This window comes from Ovis aries, chromosome 15, assembly GCF_016772045.2.
Source record: "Ovis aries strain OAR_USU_Benz2616 breed Rambouillet chromosome 15, ARS-UI_Ramb_v3.0, whole genome shotgun sequence".
NCBI classification, from domain to species: Eukaryota; Metazoa; Chordata; class Mammalia; order Artiodactyla; family Bovidae; genus Ovis; species Ovis aries.
This window is the reverse complement of record NC_056068.1, coordinates 15,342,389-15,367,791: the sequence shown is the minus strand read 5'-3', so window position 1 is coordinate 15,367,791 and position 25,403 is coordinate 15,342,389. Positions and strand designations below refer to the sequence as shown.

The 25,403-nt window shown below is 40.2% G+C and overlaps 1 protein-coding gene across 2 annotated transcripts in view; it reads left to right on the top strand.

Annotated features, from left to right (window-relative positions):
* The window catches only part of AMOTL1 (angiomotin like 1), a 201,053-nt gene that overhangs the window by 8,782 nt on the left and 166,868 nt on the right, over positions 1–25,403 (top strand). The window contains exon 2 of one of the 2 annotated variants that reach the window (XM_027979153.3): positions 7,396–7,445. The exons of the other annotated variant lie outside the window; for it this stretch is intronic. The gene's annotated coding sequence lies outside the window, so the exon portion shown is untranslated. The remainder of the gene's footprint in view (positions 1–7,395; positions 7,446–25,403) is intronic. 2 annotated transcript variants of the gene reach the window in all.

Below are 25,403 nucleotides of genomic sequence, written 5' to 3'. Positions count from 1 at the left end.
CATCACCAACTCCCGGAGTTCATTCAGACTCACGTCCATCAGGTCAGTAATGCCATCCAGCCATCTCATCCTCGGTCGTCCCCTTCTCCTCCTGCCCTCAATCCCTCCCAGCATCAGAGTCTTTTCCAGTGAGTCAACTCTTTGCATGAGGTGGCCAAAGTATTGGAGTTTCAGCTTCAACATCAGTCCCTCCAATGAACACCCAGGACTGATCTCCTTTAGGATGGACTGGTTGGATCTCCTTGCAGTCCAAGGGACTCTCAAGAGTCTTCTCCAACACCACACTTCAAAAGCATCAATTCTTTGGTGCTCAGCCTTCTTCACAGTCCAACTCTCACATCCATACATGACCAAAGGAAAAACCATAGCCTTGACTAGACAGACCTTTGTTGGCAAAGTAATGTCTCTGCTTTTCAATATGCTATCTAGGTTGGTCATAACTTTTCTTCCAAGGAGTAAGCGTCTTTTAATTTCATGGCTGCAGTCATCATCTGCAGTGATTTGGGAGCCCCAGAAAATAAAGTCTGACACTGTTTCCACTATTTCCCCATCTATTTCCCATGAAGTGATGGGACCAGATACCATGATCTTCGTTTTCTGAATGTTGAGCTTTAAGCCAACTTTTTCACTCTCTTCTTTCACTTTCATCAAGAGGCTTTTTAGTTTCTCTTCACTTTCTGCCATAAGGGTGGTGTCATCTGCATGTCTGAGGTTATTGATATTTCTCCAGGCAATCTTGATTCCAGCTTGTGCTTCCTCCAGCCCAGCATTTCTCATGATGTACTTCTGCATAGAAGTTAAATAAGCAGGGTGACAATATACAGCCTTGACGTACTCCTTTTCCTATTTGGAACCAGTCTGTTGTTCCATGTCCAGTTCTAACTCTTGCTTCCTGACCTGCATATAGGTTTCTCAAGAGGCAGGTCAGGTGGTCTGATATTCCCACCTCTTTCAGCATTTTCCACAGTTTCTTGTGATCCACACAGTCAAAGGCTTTGGCATAGTCAATAAAGCAGAAATAGATGGGTTTTTTTTGAACTCTCTTGCTTTTTCCACAATCCAGCAGATGTTGGCAATTTGATCTCTGGTTCCTCTGCTTTTTCTAAAACCAGCTTGAACACCTGGAATTTCATGGGTCACGTATTGCTGAAGCCTGGCTTGGAGAATTTTGAGCATTACTTTACTAGCATGTGAGATGAATGCAATTGCGTGGTAGTTTGAGCATTTTTTGGCATTGCCTTTCTTTTGGATTGGAATGAAAACTGACTTTTTCCAGTCCTGTGGCCACTGCTGAGTTTTCCAAATTTGCTGGCATATTGAGTGCAACACTTTCACAACATCATCTTTCAGAATTTGAAATAGCTCAACTGGAATGCCATCACCTCCACTAGCTTTGTTTGTAGTGATGCTTTCTAAGGCCCACTTGACTTCACATTCCAGGATGCCTGGCTCTAGGTGAATGATCACACCATTGTGATTATCTTGGTCGTGAAGATCTTTTTTGTATAGTTCTTCTGTGTATTCTTGCCACCTCTTCTTAATATCTTCTGCTTCTGTTAGGTCCATACCATTTCTGTCCTTTATCGAGCCCATCTTTGCATGAAATGTTCCCTTGGTATCTTTGATTTTCTTGAAGAGATCCTAGTCTTTCCCATTCTGTTGTTTCCCTCTATTTCTTTGCATTGATCGCTGAGGAAGGCTTTCTTATCTCTTCTTGCTATTCTTTGGAACTCTGCATTCAGATGCTTGTATCTTTCCTTTTCTCCTTTGCTTTTCGCTTCTCTTCTTTTCACAGCTATTTGTAAGGCCTCCTCAGACAGCCATTTTGCTTTTTTGCATTTCTTTTCCATTTCCTTGATCCTTGTCTCCTGTACAATGTCATGAACCTCAATCCATAGTTCATCAGGCACTCTTATCTATCAGATCTAGTCCCTTAAATCTATTTCTCACTTCCACTGCATAATCATAAGGGATTTGATTTAGGTCATACCTGAATGGTCAAGCAGTTTTCCCTACTTGCTTCAATTTAAGTCTGAATTTGGCAATAAGGAGTTCATGATCTGAGCCACAGTCAGCTCCTGGTCTTGTTTTCGTTGACTGTATAGAGCTTCTCCATCTTTGGCTGCAAAGAATATAATCAATCTGATTTCGGTGTGGACCATCTGGTGATGTCCATGTGTAGAGTCTTCTCTTGTGTTGTTGGAAGAGGGTGTTTGCTATGACCAGTGCATTTTCTTGACAAAACTCTGTTAGTACTTTGCCCTGCTTCATTCCGTATTTCAAGGCCAAATTTGCCTGTTACTCCAGGTGTTTCTTGACTTCCTACTTTTGCATTCCAGTCCCCTATAATGAAAAGGACATCTTTTTTGGATGCTAGTTCTAAAAGGTCTTTTAGGTCTTCATAGAACCATTCAACTTCAGCTTCTTCAGCATTACTGGTTGGGGTATAGACTTGGATTACTGTGATATTGAATGGTTTGCCTTGGCGATGAACAGAGATCATTCTGTCATTTTTGAGATTGCATCCAAGTACTGCATTTCAGACTCTTTTGTTGACCATGATGGCTATTCCATTTCTTCTGAGGGATTCCTGCCCTCAGTAGTAGATATAATGGTCATCTGAGTTAAATACACCCATTCCAGTTCATTTTAGTTTGCTGATTCCTAGAATGTCAATGTTCACTCTTGCCATCTCCTGTTTGACCACTTCCAGTTTGCCTTGATTCATGGACCTGACATTCCAGGTTCCTATGCAATATTGCTCTTTACAGCATCGGATCTTGCTTCTATCACCAGTCACATCCACAACTGGGTATTGTTTTTGCTTTGGCTCCATCCCTTCATTCTTCTGGAGTTCTTTCTCCCCTGATCTCCAGTGCATATTGGGCACCTACTGACCTGGGGAGTTCCTCTTTCAGTATCCTATCATTTTGCCTTTTCATACTGTTCCTGGGGTTCTCAAGGCAAGAATACTGAAGTGGTTTGCCATTCCCTTCTCCAGTGGACCACATTGTGTCAGACCTCTCCACCATGGCTGCCCGTCTTGGGTGGCCCCATAGGGCATGGCTTAGTTTCACTGCGTTAGACAAGGCCGTGGTCCTAATGTGATTAGATTGACTAGTTTTCTCTGATTATGGTTTCAGTGTGTCTGCCCTCTTGCAGCACATACCGTCTTACTTGGGTTTCTCTTACCTTGTACATGGGTTATCTCTTCACAGCTGCTCCAGCAAAGCGCAGCCGCTGTTCCTTACTTTGGATGAGGGTTATCTCCTCACCGCCTCTCCTCCCTAATTGGAACATGGAATAGCTCCCCTAGGTGCTCCAGCACCCACGCAGCCACCGCTCCTTGGACGTGGGGTCACTCGTCCTGGCCGCCCCTGGCCTCGGGCATGGGGCAGCTCCTCCCAGCCGCCACCCCTGGCCTCAGGCGGGGGTAGCTAGGTCCATACATGCTTCTGTTAGGTCCATACCATTTCAATCCTTTATTGTGCCCATCTTTGCATGAAATGTTCCCTTGGTATCTCTAATTTCTTGAAGAGATCGCTAGTCTTTCTCATTCCATTGTTTTCCTCTATTTCTTTGCATTAATCATTGAGAAAGGCTTTCTTATCTCCCCTTTTATTCTTTGGAACTCTGCAATCAGATGGGTATATCTTTCCCTTTCTCCTTTGCTTTTAGCTTCTCTTCTTTTCTCAGCTATTTGTAGGGCCTCCTCAGACAACCATTTTGCCTTTTTGCATTTTCTTTTTCTTGGGGATGGTCTTGATCACTGCCTCCTGTACAATGTCACTAAGCTCTGTCCATAGTTCTCTAGGCCCTCTGTGTATCAGATCTAATCCCTTGAATCTATTTGCCACTTCCACTGTATAATTTTAAGGGATTTGATTTAGGTTATACCTGAATTGTCTAGTGGTTTTCCCTAATTTCTTCAATTTAAGTCTGAATTTGGCATTAAGGAGATCATGATCTGAGCCACAGTCAGCTCCTGGTCTTGTTTTTGCTGACTGTATAGAGCAATCTGATTTTGGTGTTGACCACCTGGTGATGTCCATATGTAGGGTCGTCTCTGGTGTTGTTGGAAGAGGGTGTTTGCTATGACCAGTGCATTCTCTTGGCAAAACTCTGTTAACCTTTGCCCTGCTTCACTTTGTATTCTAAAGCAAAATTTGCCTGTTACTCCAGGTGTTTCTTGACTTCTACTTTTGCATTCCAGTCCCCTGTGAGGAAAATGACATCTCTTTTGGGTGTTAGTTCTAGAAGATCTTGTAGGTCTTCAAAGAACCGTTCAGCTTCTTCAGCATTACTGGTTGGGACATAGACTTGGATCACCGTGATAGTGAATGGCTTTCCTTGGAAACAAACAGAAATCATTCTGTCATTTTTGAGACTGTATCCAATTACTGCATTTAGGACTCTTTTGTTGCCTATGATGGCTACTCCATTTCTTCTAAGGGATTCTTGCCCACAGTAGTAGATATAATGGTCATTTGAATTAAATTTGCCCATCCCAGTCCATTTTAGTTCATTGATTCCTGAAATGTCAATTTTCACTCTTGCCATCTCCTGTTTGACCACTCCCAATTTACCTTGATTCATGGACCTATCATTCCAAGTGCCTATGTAATATTGTTCCTTACAGCATCAGAATTTACTTCCATCACCAGTCATATCCACAGCTGGACGTTGTTTTTGCTTTGGCTCCATCTCTTCATTCTTTCAGGAGTTATTTCTCCCCTCTTCTCCAGGAGCATACTGGGCACCTGCCAACCTGGGGAGTTCATCTTTCAGTGTCATTTCTTTTTGCCTTTTCAGACTATTCATGGGATTCTCAAGGCAAGAATACTAAAGTGGTTTGCCATTCGTTTCTCCAGTAGACCACATTCTGTCAGACCTCTCCACCATGACCTGTTGGTCTTGGGTGACACTACGTGGCATGGCTCATAGTTTCATTGAATTAGACAAGGTTGTGATTCACTTGATCACTGAAGTGATCTGTGTACTTCTTTAAAAAATTTTTCTAGTGAAATATTTATTGATTCATGACTGTGTGCCTGTTGAGGTCCTTTATTGGACCAGAACCTGGTGGTCCGGAGTCGACGATAAGAAAGTAAAGAGAGAAAGAAGCTGATATTCCTTGGTTTACACAGAAAGCCAATAAAGCCCCTACACAGTGCTTGCTCTGTTCACAAAGACCTCAGGCGCCCTCTCGATGGGGTGAAGGTGCAGAGCACCTTCTCGAGAGGGTCTTAGAGACCCGGCCTGGGCAGGAAAGTGAACTCAGAGAGCCTCTGCTCTCCAGGGGATCAGCCTGAAAAAGAGAGGAGGAGAGAGAGAGAGAGGGAAAGAAAGACATGGGGACCAGAGCTCTGATGGAGCAAAGGTGTTTTAATCAATAAGGTGTAGGCATATATACTGTCTTACAAGGTAGTTATTCTCAGAAAAGATAAATATTAAAATTCCAGACTTACAAAACATAGGCAATCCATATTAAAGAGAGAGAGGGTTGTAAACAATCACTTTTACCGTATGGTTCACAAGATGGAAGAGGATTCTTATCACTGTATAGAAAAACTAATGAAGGAAATGCCTGGATTCTTCAGCCCGTGGGAGAGTCTTGCCTCTCCTATTAATTCCTGAGTATTCAGGAATTAATAAGGAGCAGAGAATTCCTGACAGATCCAAAACAGCACACAGGAAGCCTCCTGTTCAATGCTTCCTGACATGTGCCCACTTCAATCAGTCTCCCCAATATTAACATTTTGCATAACTATGGAACAATATCAAAATTAGATAACTGACCTTGGTACAATCTATCAACCTTATTAGAATTTTATGTTATACATGAACTCATTTGTGTACATGTTTATAACTGTGTGCCATTTTATGATGTTAATATCATATAACTATATGGTATAACTATCACAACAGTTCAGATATAAAACCCTACCATCACCACAAGGCTCTCTTTCACTATCCTTTTGCATCCACTCCACTCATCTCTAACATTTTGAAACCATTAATCTGTTGTTCATCTGGATGATTTTATTGCAGAAGCATTATATAAATGCAGTAATTACATGGTATAGACAGTCTTTTTCCACTCAGCAAGATTTTCTTAAGACCTATCCAAGTTGTTGCATGTATCAATAGTTGATTCTTTTTTCACTGCTGAATAGTATTCCTCAGCATGTGGAATTGTTCAGTTTGTTTAATTAGTCATCCATTTACCCACTGGAGGCTATCTGGGTAGTTTCCAGTTGGGGGAACTACAAATTATTAGCATTTGTGTATATGTTTCTGCATGAACATAAATTGCCATTTCTCTGAGATAAATGCCTGAGAGTACAATATCTGAGTCTTATGGTAAGTTCATTTCTAGTTTTAGGGTGAACTGCCAAACTATTTTCCAGGGTGGCCGTAACGTTTTGTATTACTCTTAGCAGTGTAGAAGTCATGGAGCTTCTCTGCATCCTTGTCAACATTGGTGTCATCACTATTTTTTACTTTAGACTTTCTGATAGGTGGGTAGTGATATCTCATTGTGATTTTAATTTGCATTTCTCCAATGGCTAATAGTGTTTAACATTGTTTATGTACTTATTTGCCATCTATATATCCTTTTCAATAAGATGTCAAATTAATGACTTTTATTCATTTTTAAATTGGATCTTTAGTTTGTTTTGGGTTTTTTTTTTTTTTTTACTATTGAGTTCCATGAGTTCTTTATATATTCTTGGTAAATATCCTTTTTCCAGATGTGTAGTTTACAAATATTTTCTCCCACTCAGCAAATTTGTACTTCATCCTCTAAATAAGATCTTTCAAAGAGCAAATGTTTTAAATTTTGACAAAGTCCAATTTATCAATATTTTCTTTTGTAGGTTGTTCTTTTAGAGGAAAGAATAAAAACTTTTTGCCTAGTCCTAGTTTTCAAAGATTTTCTCCTGTTTTTTCTAAATGACTTATAGTTTTACATTTAAGCCTCTAATCCATTTTGAGATAGATTTGTATAGTGCCACCTGGGAAGCCCTGTACACTCTGTCTCTAGAGTTTATTCATGTTATAACTGAATGTATACTTTGATCAATATCTCTTCAAAATACGATTAATTTTTGTGTGTTGATGTTAAATCCTGCAATCATGCTTAACTCAATAGTTTTGGGATATTTTTTCTTTTATTAATAGATTCTTTGAGATTTTCTACATAGATCATCATATCATCTACAGATAGAGATTGTTTTAATTTCCCCTTTCCTATCCGTATGATTTTGATTCCTTGTCTTGTCTTATTGCACTGGCTAGAACTTTCAGTACTATGTTGAGTGTGAGTAGTGATTCAGGCACCCTTACCTTGTTCCCAATCTTTTTTTTTTAATCAAATGTTTTAATCTGTAGGAAAAGTGACAAACTTCCTAGAAAATTGAGACAGATGTATATTAACTAAGGTAAGTTACCTAATGTGATTTTTAAATTAATTTATTTATTTTAATTGGAAGCTAATTACTTTATAATATTGTGGTGGTTTTTGCCATACATTGACATGAATCAGCCACGGTATACAGGTGTCCCCGCATCCTGAACCCCTCACCCATCTCCCGCTCTACCCTATCCCTCTACATTGTCCCAGAGTACCAGCTTTGAGGGCTGTGCTTCGTGCATTGAGCCTGCACTGGTCATCTATTTTACATATGGTAATATACATGTTTCAATGCTATTCTCTCATATTGTCCCACCCTCTCCTTCTCCCACAGAGTCCAAAACTCTGTTCTTTACATCTGTGTCTCTTTTTCTACCTTGTATTTAGGGTCATTGTTACTGTCATTCTAAATTCCATATACATGTGTTAATATACTGTATTGGTGTTTCTCTTTCTGACTTACTTCATTCTGTATAATAGGCTCCTGTTTTGTATACCTCATTAGAACTGACTCATATGTGTTCTTTTATTTAGCTGAGTGATATTCCATTGTGTATAAGTACCACAACTTCCTTATCCATTCATCTGCCTATGGACATCCAGGTTGCTTCCATGTCCTAGCTATTGCAAATCGTGCTGCAATGACCACCGGGGTACATGTGTCTCTTTCACTTCTGGTTTCCTCGGTGTGTATGCCCAGCAGTGGGATTGCTGGGTCATAAGGCAGTTCTGTTTCCAGTTTTTTTAAGGAATCTCCACACTGTTCTCCATAGTGGCTGTATTAGTTTGCATTCCCACCAACAGTGTAAGAGGGTTCCCTTTACTCCACACTCTCTCCAGAATGTATTGTTTGTAGACTTTTTGATGGCAGCCATTCTGACTGGCGTGAATTGATACCTCATTGTGGTTTTGATTTGCATTTCTCTGATAATGAGTTATGTTGAACATCTTTTCATGTGTTTGTTAGCCATCTGTATGTCTTCTTTGGAGAAATGTCTGTTTAATTCTTTGGCCCATTTTTGGATTATGTTATTGACTTTTCTGGTATTGAGCTGCATGAGCTGCTTGTATATTTTGGAGATTAATTCTTTGTCAATTGTTTCATTTGCTATTATTTTCTCCCATTCTGAAGGCTGCCTTTTCACCTTGGTTATAGTTTCCTTCATTGTGCAAAAACTTTTAAATTTAATTAGGTGCCGTTTGTTTATTTTTGCTTTTATTTCTGTTACTCTGGGAGGTGGGTCATAGAGGATCTTGCTGTGATTTATGTCAGAGAGTGTTTTGCCTATGTTTTCCTCTAGTAGTTTTATAGTTTCTGGTCTTACATTTAGATCTTTAATCCATTTTGAGTTTATTTTTGTATATAATGTTAGAAAGTGTTCTAGTTTCATTCTTTCATGATGGTTGACCAGTTTTCCCAGCACCATTTGTTAAAAAGGTTATCTTTTCTCCATTATATATTTTTGCCTCCTTTGTCAAAGATAAGGCCTCCATAGGTGTGTGGATTTATCTCTAGGCTTTCTGTTTTGTTCCATTGATCTATATTACTGTCTTTGTGCCGGTACCATACTGTCTTGATGACTGTAGCTTTGTAGTATAGTCTGAAGTCAGGCAGGTTGATTGCTCCAGTTCTGTTCTTTCTCAAGATTGCTTTGGCTATTAGAGGTTTTCTGTGTTTCCATATAAATTGTGAAATTATTTGTTCTAGTTCTGTGAAAAATACAATTGGTAGTTTGATAGGGATTGCTTTGAATCTATAGATTGCTTTGGGTGTATGCTCTTTCACTATATTGATTCTTCCAATCCAGAAACATGGTGTATTTCTCCATCTATGAGTGTCATCTTTGATTTCTTTCATCAGTACTTTATACTTTTCTATATATAAGCTTTTGTTTCTTTGGGTACATTTATTCCTAAGTATTTTTATTTATATTTATTTTGTTCTTTTTGTTGCAGTGGTGAATGGGATTGTTTCCTTCATTTCTGTTTTCTCATTGTTAGAGTATAGGAATGCAAGAGATTTCTGTTTATTCAGTTCAGTCAGTTCAGTCGCTCAGTCGTGTCCGACTCTTCGCGACCCCATGAATCGCAGCACGCCAGGCTTCCCTGTCCGTCACCAACTCTTGGAGTTCATTTAGACTCATGTCCATCAAGTCAGTGATGCCATCCAGCCATCTCATCCTCAGTCGTCCCCTTCTCCTCCTGCCCCCAACCCCTCCCAGCATCAGAGTCTTTTCCAATGAGTCAACTCTTTGCATGAGGTGGCCAAAGTACTGGAGTTTCAGCGTTAGCATCATTCCTTCCAAAGAAATCCCCAGGTAGATCTCCTTTAGAATGGACTGGTTGGATCTCCTTGCAGTCCAAGGGACTCTCAAGAGTCTTCTCCAACACCACAGTTCAAAAGCATCAATTCTTCGGTGCTCAGGCTTCTTCACAGTCCAACTCTCACATCCATACATGACTACTAGAAAAACCATAGCCTTGACTAGATGGACCTTAGTCGGCAATGTAATGTCTCTGCTTTTGAATAGGCTATCTAGGTTGGTCATAACTTTTCTTCCAAGGAGTAAGCATCTTTTAATTTCATGGCTGCAGTCACCATCTGCAGTGATTTTGGAGCCCAAACAAATAAAGTCTGACACTGTTTCCACTGTTTTCCCATCTCTTTCCCATGGAGTGATGGGACCGGATGCAATGATCTTCATTTTCTGAATGTTGAGTTTTAAGCCAACTTTTTCACTCTCCTCTTTCACTTTCATCAAGAGGCTTTTTAGTTCCTCTTCACTTTCTGCCACAAAGGTGGTGTCATCTGCATATCTGAGGTTATTGATATTTCTCCCAGCAATCTTGATTCCAGCTTGTGCTTCCTCCAGCCCAGTGTTTCTCATGATGTACTCTGCATAGAAGTTAAATAAGCAGGGTGACAATATACAGCCTTGACATACTCCTTTTCCTATTTGGAACCAGTCTGTTGTTCCATGTTTTTTAGTTGTTCCCAATCTTAAAGGAAAAGCCTTCAGCCTTTCTTTCACAATTAAGAATAATGTTCATTTTAGATTTTGTTATAAGTGCTCTTGATCAAGTAGGGAAAGTTTTCCTCTATTTTTAGCTCATTGAAAGGTTTCTTTGTTTAAATCATGAGTGAATGTTGAATTTTTTAAAATGTTTTCTCTGCATTAATTGATATGATCATATGATTTTTCATCTTTAGCCTGTTGATAGAGGGGATTACATTTGAATGATTTTGAAATTTGAGGAAGCTTTGCATATCTGAAATTAAACCCCACTTGGTCATATTATTCTTTTTTAGAAAAAACTGCTGGATTCAACTTACTGATACTTTGTTGACAATTTTTGTATATCAGTTTGTGAGTTACTGATTTGCTATTTTCCCTTTTTGTACTATCTGCTTTTGATATCAAGGTAATACTAGTCTCATAAAATGAATTACAAAGTGATTCCTTCTCTATATTTTTTGGACATGATTATATAAAATTGGTGTTAATTCTTCCTTAAATGCTTGATAAAATTCTCCAGTGAAATAATTTGAACCTAGAGATTTCTTTTTTGTGAGCTTTTAAATTATAAAATCAATTTTTATAATAATTGTAGAACTATTTAGATTACATTTCATCTTGACTTGAATTTTCATTATTCATGGTTTTCAAGCTATTAGTCCACTTCTTTTCTGGATTTAAAACTGCAAAATTGTCCATTTATTTCTTTATTATCCTTTTAAAGGCTACCAGATTTGTAGCAATATCTCCTATTTCATTCCTGATGTTGGTAATTTGTCTTTTTTCTTTTCATATCTATCAGTCTAGCTAGAGGTTTACTAATCTTGATTTTTTTCTTATAACAATTGGATATTTGTTTTTATTGATTTTCTCTATTGTGTTACTGTTTTCAGTTTATTTCTGATGTTATCTTTATTACTTCTTTCCTGTTTATTAATTTCTGTTATTGTATATTTAATGGCTTGATTTTTACACTTAAAAAAATTCTTCAGCATGGAAACACACAACTATATATGTATAAAGATGTTCATCACAGTACTGAGACATAACCTAAATTTTCATGGTGGGAGATGGGTTAATTAAATTATAGTCTATCTATACAGTGGGATACTATGCAGTCTCAGTTCAGTTCAGTTCAGTCTACTACTACATAATATCCTATTAAAGGGGCTTCCCTTGAAGTTCAGCTGCTAAAGAATCTGCCTGAAATGCAGGAGACCTGGGTTTGATTCCTGGCTTGGGAGGATCCTCTGGAGAAGGAAATAGCAACCCACTCCAGTATTCTTGCCTGGAGGATCCCATGGATAGAGAAGCCTGGCAGGCTACCATCTATTGGGTTGCAAAGTCAGACATGACTTAGTGATTAAACCACCATAACTTTCATTTCTTTGCTGAGATTGTTTCATTTGTTTCAAGAGAATTTGTAATTATTCTTGAAACATTTTTATAACAGCTGCTTTAAAATTCTTGTCAGATATTTCCAACATCTGATTCACCTCAATGTAGGCATTGTTTGATGGTCTTTTCTCATTCAAGTTATGCTTTTCCTGGATCTTGGTATGAGAGTGATTTCCAACTATATTTTGGACATTTTGGATAACATGTTAGGAGACTCTTGATCATACCTAAATATTTTATTTGAGTAGCAGTCACCTTATTTAAACTTAGAGTGTAGGTTCTGGCCAACTTTTGTGAGCTATAGTTGCAATGACAATTTGTTTTCAGAGCGCCTTCAGTACTGATATGGGATACTTTGTTTTGGTATTATTGGGCTCTTGCTTTATTACTGGGCTTCCCTGGTGGCTAAGTGGTAAAGAATCCACCTTTAACGCAGAAGACACAGGTTCAATCCCTGGGTCGGGAAGATCCCTTGGAGGAGGGCATGGCAACCCACTCCAGTATTCTTGCCTGGAGAAGTCCATGGACAGAGGAGTCTGCAGTCCATGGGGTCCCAAAGAGTCAGACAAGACTGAGCATCTAACACCTTCACTTTCACTTTATTATTGTAAGTGCCTCCTGGGCTGCTTAGTCAGTGTGGAGAAGGTGATGAATCCCTAGCCAGGCAATATTTGGGGGGAAAAGTAATGTCAGGAAGGAAGTCTAATCATACTAGATATTTTTAAATGTCACAACATATAATAATTAAAATACTGGTGCAACACTAGAGAGATTATGGAAAAGCACCGAAGCAATCAGAAATAGATCTAATAAACCTGTCAAGGTAGCATTTCATTCTAGCAGAATTGGGAATCCACCAGTGACCACCACTTGGAAAGAGTCCACCTTTTAAAAAGTAGCCAATTACCCCAAAACAATTTATTGAGTAGTCTATCTTTTCCCCTACTTATCTGAAATGCCAATTTTTTCATATACCAAATCAATTTCATTATTTTTTAAGTTTTTTATTCTAGTCAAACAAACCACTTATTCTAGGAATAAGATCACACTGTTTTAATCACTTTAGCTTTATAATTTGTTGTGTTATCTGGGAAAGTAAATAACTTCTCAAACACTGCCCTTATTTTATATATATATACCTATATCAACTAATAGGATGTTGCTCAGTCATGTCTGATTCTTTGTGGCCCCATGGACCATAGCCCACCCTCTCTGTCCTCGGATTTTCCAGCAAGAATTCTGGAGTGGGTTGCCATTTTCCATCTCTAGGGGATCTTCCTGACCCAGGGCTCAAACCTGCATCTCCTGTGTCTCCAGTGTCATCTGAGAAGCTTATTTGTTTATTTGGCTGTGTCAGTTGCAGTACTTGGGATTTCCCTTGCATCACGTGGGACCTTTCCTTGTGGTATACAGACTCTCGAGCTGTGGTGTGGGCTCAATAGTTGGCAGCATGTGGGCTGCAGAGCATGTGGGTTCCAGTAGTTGCAGCGTGTAAGCCTAGTTACTCTGTAGCATGTGGGATCTTAGTTCCCCAACTGCAGATCAAACTCGTATCCCCTGCATTGGAAGGTGAATTCTTAACCACTGGACCCCCAGGGAAGTCCCCTGCTATTATTTTTTAAATCACAAATTTCTAGGCTAATAACTAAAATATATTAGCATGAAAAAAGCCAACCATAGGGAAAAAATGTATATGTGCACACATATTTGTTTATATGTATGCCTCTCTCCACAGATATACCTATGTTTCTGTATATAAATACATGTGCATATATACATATATAAAAGATGCTTACTCCTTGGAAGGAAAGTTATGACCAACCTAGATAGCATATTCAAAAGCAGAGACATTACTTTGTCAACAAAGGTCCATCTAGTCAAGGCTATGGTTTTTCCAGTGGTCATGTATGGATGTGAGAGTTGGACTGTCAAGAAAGCTGAGAGCTGAAGAACTGATGCTTTTGAGCTGTGGTGTTGGAGAAGACTCTTGGACTGCAAGGAGATCCAACCAGTCCATTCTAAAGGAGATCAGCCCTGGGTGTTCATTGGAAGGACTGATGTTGAAGCTGAAACTCCAGTACTTTGGCCACCTCATGCGAAGAATTGACTCATTGGAAAAGACTCTGATGCTGGGAGGGATTGGGGGCAGGAGGAGAAGGGGATGACAGAGGATGAGATGGCTGGATGGCATCACCGACTCAATGGACATGAGTTTGAGTGAACTCTGGGAGTTGGTGATGGACAGGGAGGCCTGGCGTGCTATGATTCATGGGGTCGCGAAGAGTCAGACATGACTGAGCGACTGAACTGAACTGATATACATATATCCATACCTATATTTACATGCTGTGCTGTGCTCAGTCACTCAGGCATGTCTGACTCTTTGCAACCCCATGGATTATAGCCCACCAGGGTCCTTTGTCCGTGGAATTTCCCAAAGAAGAATACTGGAGCAGGTTGCCATTTCCTTCTCCAAGGGATCTTCCTGACCCAGGGGTTGCACCTGCATCTCCTGTGTCTTCTGCACTGCAGGCAGCTTCTTTACCCACTGAGCCACCTGGGAAACCCCATATATTTGCTTTGGCACAGACAATTTTTGGATAGGGCACATATGAAGCTAAAATAGTTATTTCCAGGGAGTGAGACTGTTGGGAATTCTATTGATGAAAGAGACTTTCCCACTTTGGACCTTTCTCCACTTTTTATGTATTCTTTGGAAAACAAATATACATTTCTTTTATAATTAAGAAAATACCTGATTTGATCTGCCATAAACCCAAACCTATACAAAAGCATATCCTGTATATCAGTATTTCTCAACTGTGGCTGCACATTAGAATTATTTGGAGACGTTTTAAGAGATCCAGATGTCAAGGGACCTGCTCCCAGAGATTCTTGTTTCATGGGTCTGGGAAGGGCTGTGGGCATCGATAGATTTTAGAAGTACCTCAGGTGTTTGTGGTGTGAAGTCATAGTTGAGAATCACTACTGTTGATGATGTGCAGCTTAAAAGGGTCCCTGGAAGGTCACTGAAATGAGGTCTTCTCAGAGCATAATTATTTGAGAATGCAACCCAAAGTAATCTATCATTTCTCTGTCAGGCTAAATGTAAGCATGAGACAGACTGCAAACAAGCCTGGAAGGGAGTGATGGAAAAGATCTTTGCTTGAATGTGTGTAGAAGCATCCATCTCTGTGGTAGGCCTTTTTGTTGAAAGGTATAGACTCATTAAGGATTCCTCCACACGTATGCCTGCATGCATGCTCATTCGTGTCTAACTCTTTGTCCATGAGATTTCCCAGACAAGAATCCTGGAATGGAATGCCATTTCCTATTCCAGGGAATCTTATCAACTCAGGGACAGAATCTGCCTCTCTTGCATCTCTTGCATTAGTAGGCGGATTTTTTACCACTGCATCACACATAAGGGAGTCTTATAAGCTAATCATAACCATGAAAGATACAGGAATCTCACGGTAAACTAGAAACAGCAAAACAGCTATGCTTTAGGAGCCCAGAATGTGGTTGATACTAGAAGATTCCAACAGAGTTCCAAGAACCGGGGTTGCTTGGAGACCCTCCCATAGGAGGCTTTGAAAATTCTTTCACCTGGAGAAGTGCTTTGTTAAAATGAAATGCCTTGGGAATCCTGAGGTGGAAAGTAGATCTGAGAGGAACCTGAAGAACTAACTGAAAACACAATTTTATTGAAGCTCTTTCTGCTTCTTGTGTGTGTGTCTTCCTCTGATGCTTCTCTCCAAGTCTGATTCTGCCTCCATATTCCTGACAGGGGAGCTGATTGGCCCAACTAGTCCTCAGTGGTCAGTCTCTGCTTGGACAAGCTTTTCCACACCAGGTGACTATAGAGATAATTCCAACAGTTCATGGAGTCATGTGCCTATTCATCCCTGGTCACCTGAGCCAGAGAGGGTATAGCGAGAAGAGGTGGGTACATAAAGCTGCCTTGGGATTGCAGGGAGAAAGTGTGGGTCAGGCAGTTTCCCTTAAAATGGGAGCGTGGACAGAACATCCACCATGATTAACCTGCCCAGACCAAGCACTTGAGCTTCCCCAGTGGCTCTGTGGTAAAAGAATCCGCTTCCAAAGCAGGAGATACAGGAGACAAAGGTTCGACCCCTAGGTCAGGAAGATGCCCCGGAGAAGGAGACGGCAACCCATTCCAGCATTCTTGCCTGGAGAATCCCATGGACAGCGAGACTGGCAGGCTACAGTCCATGGGGGAGCAAAGAGTAGAACACGACTGAAGTGACTTAGCACATGCACCAAGCACTTAGTCAGTCATCAGCGAGTGTTCAATTAGAGGAGGTTTTCAGTGGGGTGTGAACTATTTAAGTTGAAGCAGAGATGTTAAAGAAAAACTGTTAGGAATAAATAGATAGCCCTTGCCCATAGTACATCTCCAAAGGTCTTTTCTTGCTCTATGAATCTGAACTTCTGAAAGGTCTTAAACAGCAGCCTAGGTCAAGAGAATGGAATTCATTTTCCCCTGGGATTAGCTCTGGGCTACACATGGCTACTGAGCACTTGAGGTGTGGCTGATACAAGTCAGCATGTGCTATAATTGACTGGATTTTGAAACTTTGGTATAAAAAAAGAAATCTGACATATTCATTAGTAATTTTTTTTATTAAATGCATATAGAAATATTGTGTCGACCAAAAAGTTCTTTTTCCCTAAGATGTTATGGAAAAATCCAGACCAACTTTTTGGCCAACCACATACTATTTTGGATATAGTGGGTTAAAGAAAATATATTATGAAAATTAATTTCGTCTGTATTACTTTTTGAAAAAACTATGTCTATTAGAAAATTTTAAATGACACATAAGGCTCACATTATGGACACAGAGACAGCTAGGTTAGATGGTAACTCTGCTGTTTTCCCCTGCACGGATTTGGCTGTAAAGATCTGTATATAAATGACAGGTCTTTGCTGCGGGGCCCAAGTCTGTATCTTATTCTTGGTTCGTAATTAGAGCTGTGGCAGTTCATCCTACTCTGGTTCTTTCTGTTTGCCTCATAGACTGCGGCCCAATTGCTTTTCTCAAAGAGAAACACTTAATCCTCTCCTTTGGTTTCCCAACATCCCCCAGACAGGCAGCCCTGTCTATGGCTCTGCCTCAGAGAATCTTTACAGAATTTCACTCTGCCTCTAGGTCTCTGTTATTCTTTCTTGCCTCGATTCCCTCCTTCCTTCCCAGGACTGGCCCACAGCAAATAGCTTGTCTTTGTATTTTTGCCCACTTTTTACAAATGTCCTTTCCTCTGGGGACAAATGTCTGTTTCTTAATGCTTTGTCACCCTTTAGATTTGCTCCCTATGGAATGAAGTTTGTGGATGGAACTAAGTCACTTCTGGAGATGTATCAGCTTCAAAAATTAATAATGATCTTAATAAAAACAACTACTGTCATTTATTGAGTTTTATTACTGGCCAGGATCTATACTGGTTACATTACAGATAGTTTTCATTTAACCCTGACAACAATCCCACAAAGCCTATGCTGTGATCCCCTATGACAAATGGGAAAAGTTATATTTAATGACATTACAGTCCTTGCTTACCTATCACTGGGAAATGGTGGCCCTGGGGTTTAAATCCACATCTGTCTCAAAGTCCTTGCTCTTACCCACTACACTTAGCACTGCCTTCCACATGCTGTTTCATCTCCCAAGTTAGGAACTCAAAATTGGAGTTAATGGATCATAGCAAGTGACATGTATAAGCAGATTTGCTGCAGGATAACAGTGACGTGCATTTGTATACTGTTTTGATGATTCTCTAGTTGACATACAATTCTCACAAAACTTTGATTAAAAAATTATAATGGGCTTTATAAGCCCTATTTCACACACTGGAAAAACTGAGCTCCAAGATGAAATAATTCTTCTGGGGTTACTTAGTTGAGTAACAATCCCCAGCCAGGCAAGAACCCAGTTTTCTGGAAATATTTATTCTCCTTTTTCTTTCCTCTTCAGAGTATACTAGGCATTATGCTGCTTGGATGGCAGAATATGGTGGCAAATCATGTGTTATGATGCCTGATTTAATGTGAGTTATGGGAAGTGTTTGCAGGTACAGACTCATACGAGTTTCTCAGCTGTAGATGTGTCAGTTTCATTCATTCAGCAAAATTTCCTGACCCTAAATCTGGCCAGCCAGTGTGCTAACAGTGGGCATGCAAAGGTGGATAAGATACGACTTTGTCCTAAGAAGATTACCTTCTAACAAGGACAGGAATCATCTTGCAAAGACAGTATTATCCAATGGGAAAGTGTAGTCTTAATGGAATTTTAAAAGTTAGGAGAGGCAGAAAGGGAGAAGGAAATAACTCTCCCTGGGAAAGTTTCATGGTGGAGGGAACTTCTGAGTTCTGGTTTCAAAGGACTGACTTTAGAGATGAAAAGCCTGAGTCACTGAGTGTTCTGCAAAGGACTTCTTCATCTTATAACTTCATTAAGTTTCCTAAAAATATGCTTGTTGCCACAGCTCCTTAGAGAGTAATAGCATGAATTATTCAGTAGAGTACTTAAAATATTAAAACATCAGTAAATTCCATAGGAATTTCATGAATACTCTGCCCAGTTGGTTAAGCCAATTTGGAAGAATGGTTTCCAATTCTACAAAGTTAGTAAGACTATGTGGAAAAACAAATGAAGCCCAGAAGAATCATGTCAACTCTCTAAACATCAGCCCATTTCAGAGAAAGACTTCATGCCTCTAGATTCCATGTACTTTTATTCATCAAAGAGGTATTTTCTTTCACAGGGGATATTTAGAGTGTTCTACTCTCTCTTCTCTTCCAACCAAGCAAAAGTCTTGTATGTGCTCCTGAATTTAATCATTGGAATATCAAGAGCCCAGATGTACACTCTAATGTGTTTGTTTTATTTGGAGTTAAAATCAAACCTAAAGGAAATCAACCCTGAATATTCATTGGAAGGACTGATACTGGGGCTTCAGTTCTTTGACCACCTGATGCAAAGAGCTGACTCATTGGAAAAGATTCTGATGCTGGGAAAGATTGAGGACAGGAGGAGAAGGAGACATCAGATGATAAGATGATTGTATGGCATCACCGACTCAATGGACAAAAGTTTGAACAACCTTCGGGAGATAGTGAAGAACAGGGAAGCCTGGTGTGCTGCAGTCCATGGAGTTACAAAGAGTCAGACACAACTTAGCAACTGAACAACAACAACAAAAGGAAAATATCCATCAAAGTTTAGAAATTGAAACTCATCAGAGTCAAACCCTTGGGGCAGTCCAAGAGGAGAGTGTGGTCCATAAGGGTGCCTATGATTGAGTTTTCTGATAGCTAATACCAGGCTAGACATTGTGCAATGGACTGAGGGTTTGTGTTCCCTCAAAATCCATATGTTGAAGTCCTAACGCCCACTGTGGTGGTCTTAAGAGGTAGGGCCTTTGGAAAGTAATTAGGTCATAAGGGTGGAGCCTTCATGAATGGAATTAGTGCCCTTATAAGAGGACCCCTCTCCCCAGAGAACTCTCTAGCTCTCCTGCCATGTGAGAATGCAATGAGAAGTCAGTATTCTATAATGGAAGAGAGTTCCTCCAGAACCTGACTGTGCTAGCAACATAATCCCAGACTTCCAGCCTCAAGAACTATAAGCAACACATTTCTGTTGTTTATAAGCCATCCAGTCTGGGGTACTCGGTTATAACGTCCCATCTTGACAAAGACACCTAGCCCCTAGGTAATGGAGATCTTAGCTAGAAATTCCTAGTTGAGAAGGAAGATCTCATCACACGACCTCTTCCCTCCTGTGCTTCAATTTAGTTGTTTGGTTTGTTTTCTGGATGTAATCAGACAGATTACATTCAAAGCCCTCCCTATTCAAACCCAAGATGGAGCATTCCTTCTGATTCCTGACTCACTGAAGAATAAGCCCCAGATCTGCAAAGCTTGGAGAGCATTAGAACTGGGGTAAAATCTTAATATTCCAGGAAGAGTATCTCATCTTCAGCAACCTATGAAGAATAGGACGAGGGGCAGGAGGTCCCAGAATGGCTTAGCAGCACTGAGGACTTTTGGTGACTTGATATTTTGTTGAAAATTTTAAAATGGATTTCTTGACAGAAGAGTTCACAGATACAATGTCTGTCTGGGAGAAAATTAACTCCTTACTGGGTACTGAAGTACAGGTTGCAAAGCCATAGACTGGAGAGTCGTGCATAATGGAAGGGTTAGACTAAAGGTCCTCAGCTGCTGTCTAACTTCCTGATTCTATTATTTGCAGATCCTTGATTCATCTGTGCATGCCTCAAAGCTTGCACTTGGTACATTGTTCTATAGTAATATGCCAAGATATGTGTCTCCCCCTCAAGGTTGAAAACTTCCTGAAGGAAAGGCAAGATTTATCCTTTTCTATCCCAACCACTTAGCACAATGACTAGTATATCGGAGACATCAAGTAAGTATTTATCAAATGAAGGAACAAGTTTATTTTATATACTGATATCTCTAGCTAGACACACACACACATATATGTATGTGTATGTATATATATATATATATACCTTGATTTATTGTGTAAGTTATCAGCAAGTGGAGGGTGTTCAAATTCTTCATGGGTTCCATGGCTGCTTGAATGCGTGAATGATGGAACATGCCATACGAATCTCCAGACATGGCACTTCCAATTATTTCACCACTTCACTACAAAATGGAGCTCTGTTATGCTAGCTAAGGCAGAATCAAAGTTGGGACAGGGTTTTTATGAATTTGTATTTCTAGATTAAACCCCCCACCACTAGAGAAGACCCTGGAGGTATTGGTTAGAGGTCTAGGTGTGACTTGGCTGCATTCAGTGGGCAGGAGTCTCCTGCGGATGATCAGAAGTGTAGTTTCATCCAGTCTTGGGAAGGGAAGCAGGTAGGTGTACAATGGGCAGAGGCATGCCGGGTGGAGGAGCAGGTATGTACACCGAAGTGGGAGCATAAGTGGGAGAATTGCAGCCAGTTAGACCAGATGAGAAGGTAAGAATAAAGCCAGGAAGCAGAGGCAGATAGGGTGTGAGTTTTAGGTGGAGAAATTACCAGAGAAGCAGAGGAGGTAGCTGAGGTTGCAAAGGGAATCCTTGCTAAAGGGACATGTTAAAATGAGGCATGCAGTATCATGCATTGAACCTGGACGGGCGATTCATTTCATGGAGCTGGTGCCCTGGGATGACCCAGAGGGATGGTACGGGGAGGGAGGTGGAAGAGGGGTTCAGGATGGGGAACACGTGTATGTCCGTGGTGGATTCATGTTGATGTATGGCAAAATCAATACAATATTGTAAAGTAATTAGCCTCCAATTAAAATAAATAAATTTATATTAAAAAAATGAGACATGCTTGCACCAAACACCACCATTCAGTCATATATTCATTCATTCAACAAACAAATAATCGGTGCTTGTGAAACCCCTGTATCAATGCTAGGGATACAAATAGAATCTCTGCTCTTATGTACATAAACTTGAACTAAACTCTACATACATATTAACAGATAATTACAGTGCAGCGTGATACCACTGTAATGAAGCAAGCACAGGGCAGTCTGGGAGACAAGGAACCAAATACAAGATGAAATGTGAAGGATAAATTGCAAGGTGAGGAAAGAGGAGCACTCTTGCTTAAGCTCCGGGAATAGCTGAATATCCAAAAATCCAAGAAGGGAGCTAATTCAGGGATTGCAAATACTTTGCAATAGTTGGCCCTTATATGCCATGTTAAGGGGTCCAGACTTTCTCCTGGGAATAATGAATCATTAGAATATTTTGATCAAGGAGGGACATGATCAAATCTGTGTTCTAAAAATATTACAGCAAAGTGTAGAGAAAGGGTTGGAGGAAAGAAAGACCAGGGACCCACTGAAGTCACCACAGTGTCTCAGTAAGAGGGGATGGTGGCTGCAGTAAGGCTGAGGCAATGAAAGCAGAGGGTAGCAATTGCCATCTTGAGATATTTAGATGTTATACTGGACAAAGTTTGGTGATTGATCGGATGTGAGATGCAATCAACTAATCAAGGATGACCAGGGAATTCCCTGGTTGTCCAGTGATTAAGACTTGGTGCTTTCATTGCCAGTACCCAGGTTCAATCCCTGCCTCAGGCAGCTGGGGAGGTGGCTTGCTCTAGAGGCAGCTCCAAAAAGAATTCTGGTGGTTGGAGAACCTGAGCCCTAAACTCAAGTCCAAAGATCCATTTGGCTTCACACCCTCTCTTAGGGTAGAGAGGTTGCCTTTGGGAGCTTAATAGGATATAGTATCTGACTAGGGTCCTTACCCACACTGGCCATTATCATTTATTCATTCGTTCAATGCTTTTGAACTGCGGTGTTGGAAGACTCTTGAGAGTCCCTTAGAATGCAAGGAAATCTAATCAGTCAATCCTAAAGGAAATCAGTCCTGAATATTCATTGAAAGAACTGATGCTGAAGCTGAAACTCCAATACTTTGGCCACCTGATGTGAAGAACTGACTCATTGGAAAAGATCCTGATGCTGGGAAAGATTGAAGGCAGGAGGAGAAGGGGACGACAGAGGATGAGATGGTTGGATGGCATCACCGACTCAATGGACATGACTTTGAGTAAACTCCGGGAGTTGATTATGGACAGGGAAGCCCGTCATGCAGTAGTCCATGGGGTCGCAAGAGTTGGACACGACTGAGGGACTGAACTGAACTGAATCATCCAGTATTTATTAAATATCAATATTAAGCTCAAAGTACTCCAGTATTCCATAGATCCCAGTGTCCAACTCTGCTCAGTTCTTTCTGTCTCTCTCCCCATTTTTTGCTATTTATTATTTTAATTTTTTTAGATTTATTGAGGTATAATTGACAAATAATATTGGAAGACATTTAAAGTATACATCATGATGATTTGAGATGTATATATATGTACACACACATTGTGAAATGATTCTCCCATCTAGTAAACACATCCATCATTTCACATATATTTATCTTATTTTTTCTCTCAGTGAGAACATTAAATTCAACTCTTTTAAAAAATTTCAATTATACAATAGTGTTATCAGTTATAGTCACAATGTTATACAATTAGATCCTTAGAACTTGTTCATCTTATAATTGAAAGTTCTACCCTTTATACCAACCTTTTCCTATTTCCCCTGCCACCCTGCCCTTGGCAACTGTTTTTTATACTCTTTTTCTATGAGCTCTTTCTTTTCTTTAGATTTTACATGTACATGATACCATGCACTATTTGTCTTTCTCAGTCTGGCTTATTTCACCAGCACAATGCCCTCCAGGTCCATCCATGTTGTTGCAAATGGCAAGATTCCCTTCTTTCTTATGGCTGAATAATGTGTGTGTGTGTGTGTGTGTGCGCACTAAGTCTCTTCAGTCATGTCAGACTCTGTGCAACCCTATGGACTGTCGCCCGCCAGGCTCCTCTGTCCATGGGGATTCTCCAGGCAAGAATACTGGAGTGGGGTGCCATGTTCTCCTCCAAGGGATCTTCCTGACCCAGGAATTGAACCTGGGTCTCCTGCAATGCAGGTGGATTCTTTACCGCTGAGCCACCAGGGAAGCCCCAGCTGAATAATATTTAATTGTATGTATCTTCCACATCTATTTGTCCACTGACAAGACACGTAGGTTGTTTCCATATCTTGGCTATTGTGAATAATGCATCAGTGAACATGGGAGTACAGATATCTCTTGGGAAAAAAAAGAGCTTCTCAAAGTCAGAATTACAACAGTAAGTTCCCAGTACTTTCCCACTCATGCCCTCTTCTCTGCCTTATCATATGTATTATTGTTTGAGCTGCCATGTGCTGCTTTACAGAAAACTTTCTTTACTTCTTATTCCTATGCTTGCTTTTTTTTTTTTTTCCTTTTAGTTTCTTTTACATGGACTCGGTCCTTGATAGAATTTTGACTTGGCTACAGATTAAACATTTTATAGAAAACTCTGGATAAGTTGTCTTATATGGCTAGAAGCTAGGAAAATATCCACTAGCCTCCAGAGTTTTGTGAGCAACTCTGTGACTGGTGTGATGGTGTTAGAATTTCAGGAACAGATGCAACTGGTCAGTCTTCCTTGAAATATTTGTGTTTGATGCGATTTCATTTCACATTTTGTGCTTAACTTTCCCAAGTTGAGGTGTGACATTCAAGCATCAGAGAAACCAGCAGGGCTTTCAAGTTGAATTTAATAAAACACTCAACATGAACCTATGTAGTTCAGATTAATAAAATGAAATGTATGGGTGTGAGAGCCTCACCTCCCTCATCCAGAAGATAGCACCTTACAAATCTCTTTCCTGGGGTCCAGTGGGTTTCATCCCCCTGCCTTCTTGGTGGCTCAGATGGTGAAGAATCTGTCTGCAATGTGGGAGGTCCAGGTTCAATCCCTGGGTTAGGAAGATCCCCTGGAGAAGGGAGGTGGATGTCTAGGCCATTGGACCAAGAGAGATGAAGAATCTACTTTGAAAACCCTTCTCCAATGATTCAGTAAAGTTCCATCTTTGTCAAACAAAGTTATTATAATCTCCAACTCACTTCTCAAGATTAATAAAATGATTTTGAATGAACAATATATGACAAATACATGTTGCTTTTAAAGGATGTAATATTATTATTAATGTTATTTTACCATTGGTAAAGATATAAGACTTTGAATATTTAGCTTATTTGATTAGATGATGATACCTGTATGACCTTCAGCCATGAAATTAAAAAGTACTTTCTCCTTGGAAAGAAAACTACAACAAAACTAGACAGTGTATTAAAGCAGAAACATCAGTTTACTGACAAAGGTACATATAGTCAAAGCTACGGTTTTTCCGGTAGTCATGAATGGATGTGAGAGTTGGACCATAAAGAAGGCCAAGTGCCAAAGAACTGATGCTTTTAAACTGGTGCTGGAGAAGACTCTTGAGAGTCCTTTGGACTACAAGGAGATCAAACCAATAGATCCTAAAGGAAATCAGTCCTGAATATTCATTGGAAGGACTGAGGCTAAAGCTGAAGCGCCAATACTTAGCCACCTGATGTGAAGAGCCTACTGATTAGAAGAGACCCTGATGCTGGGACAGATTGAAGGCAAAAGCAGAAGGGGGTGACAGAAGATGAGATGGTTGGATGGCATCACCAACTCAATGGACATGAGTTTGAGCAAACTCTGGGAGATAGTGAAGGACAGGGGAGCCTGCATGCTGCAGTCCATGGGATTGCAAAGAGTTGGATATAACGTAGTGATTGAACAAGAAACTGGTATGATCATGGCCCAGGATTGAATTTCTGTTCCAAACATGTTTTTAGTTTTGCACAGAGCACCCATCTTGTTCCAAAGGCAGACTACCTCTAGTCTCATCAGCCACCTCTCTCACATGCTGAGGCTGAAGTCTCAAATTTGCTAGTGGACAAATAACACAGCTTTCTCAGCCTACTAACGTGATTGGATAGGTGACCTTTGTATGTAAAAGCATAGTGTTACAGACTTCACAAACCTTTGACATCATCTAGTCCTAATTCCTTCATTTGCAGTTGAGGAAATTAAACCTCAAGAGT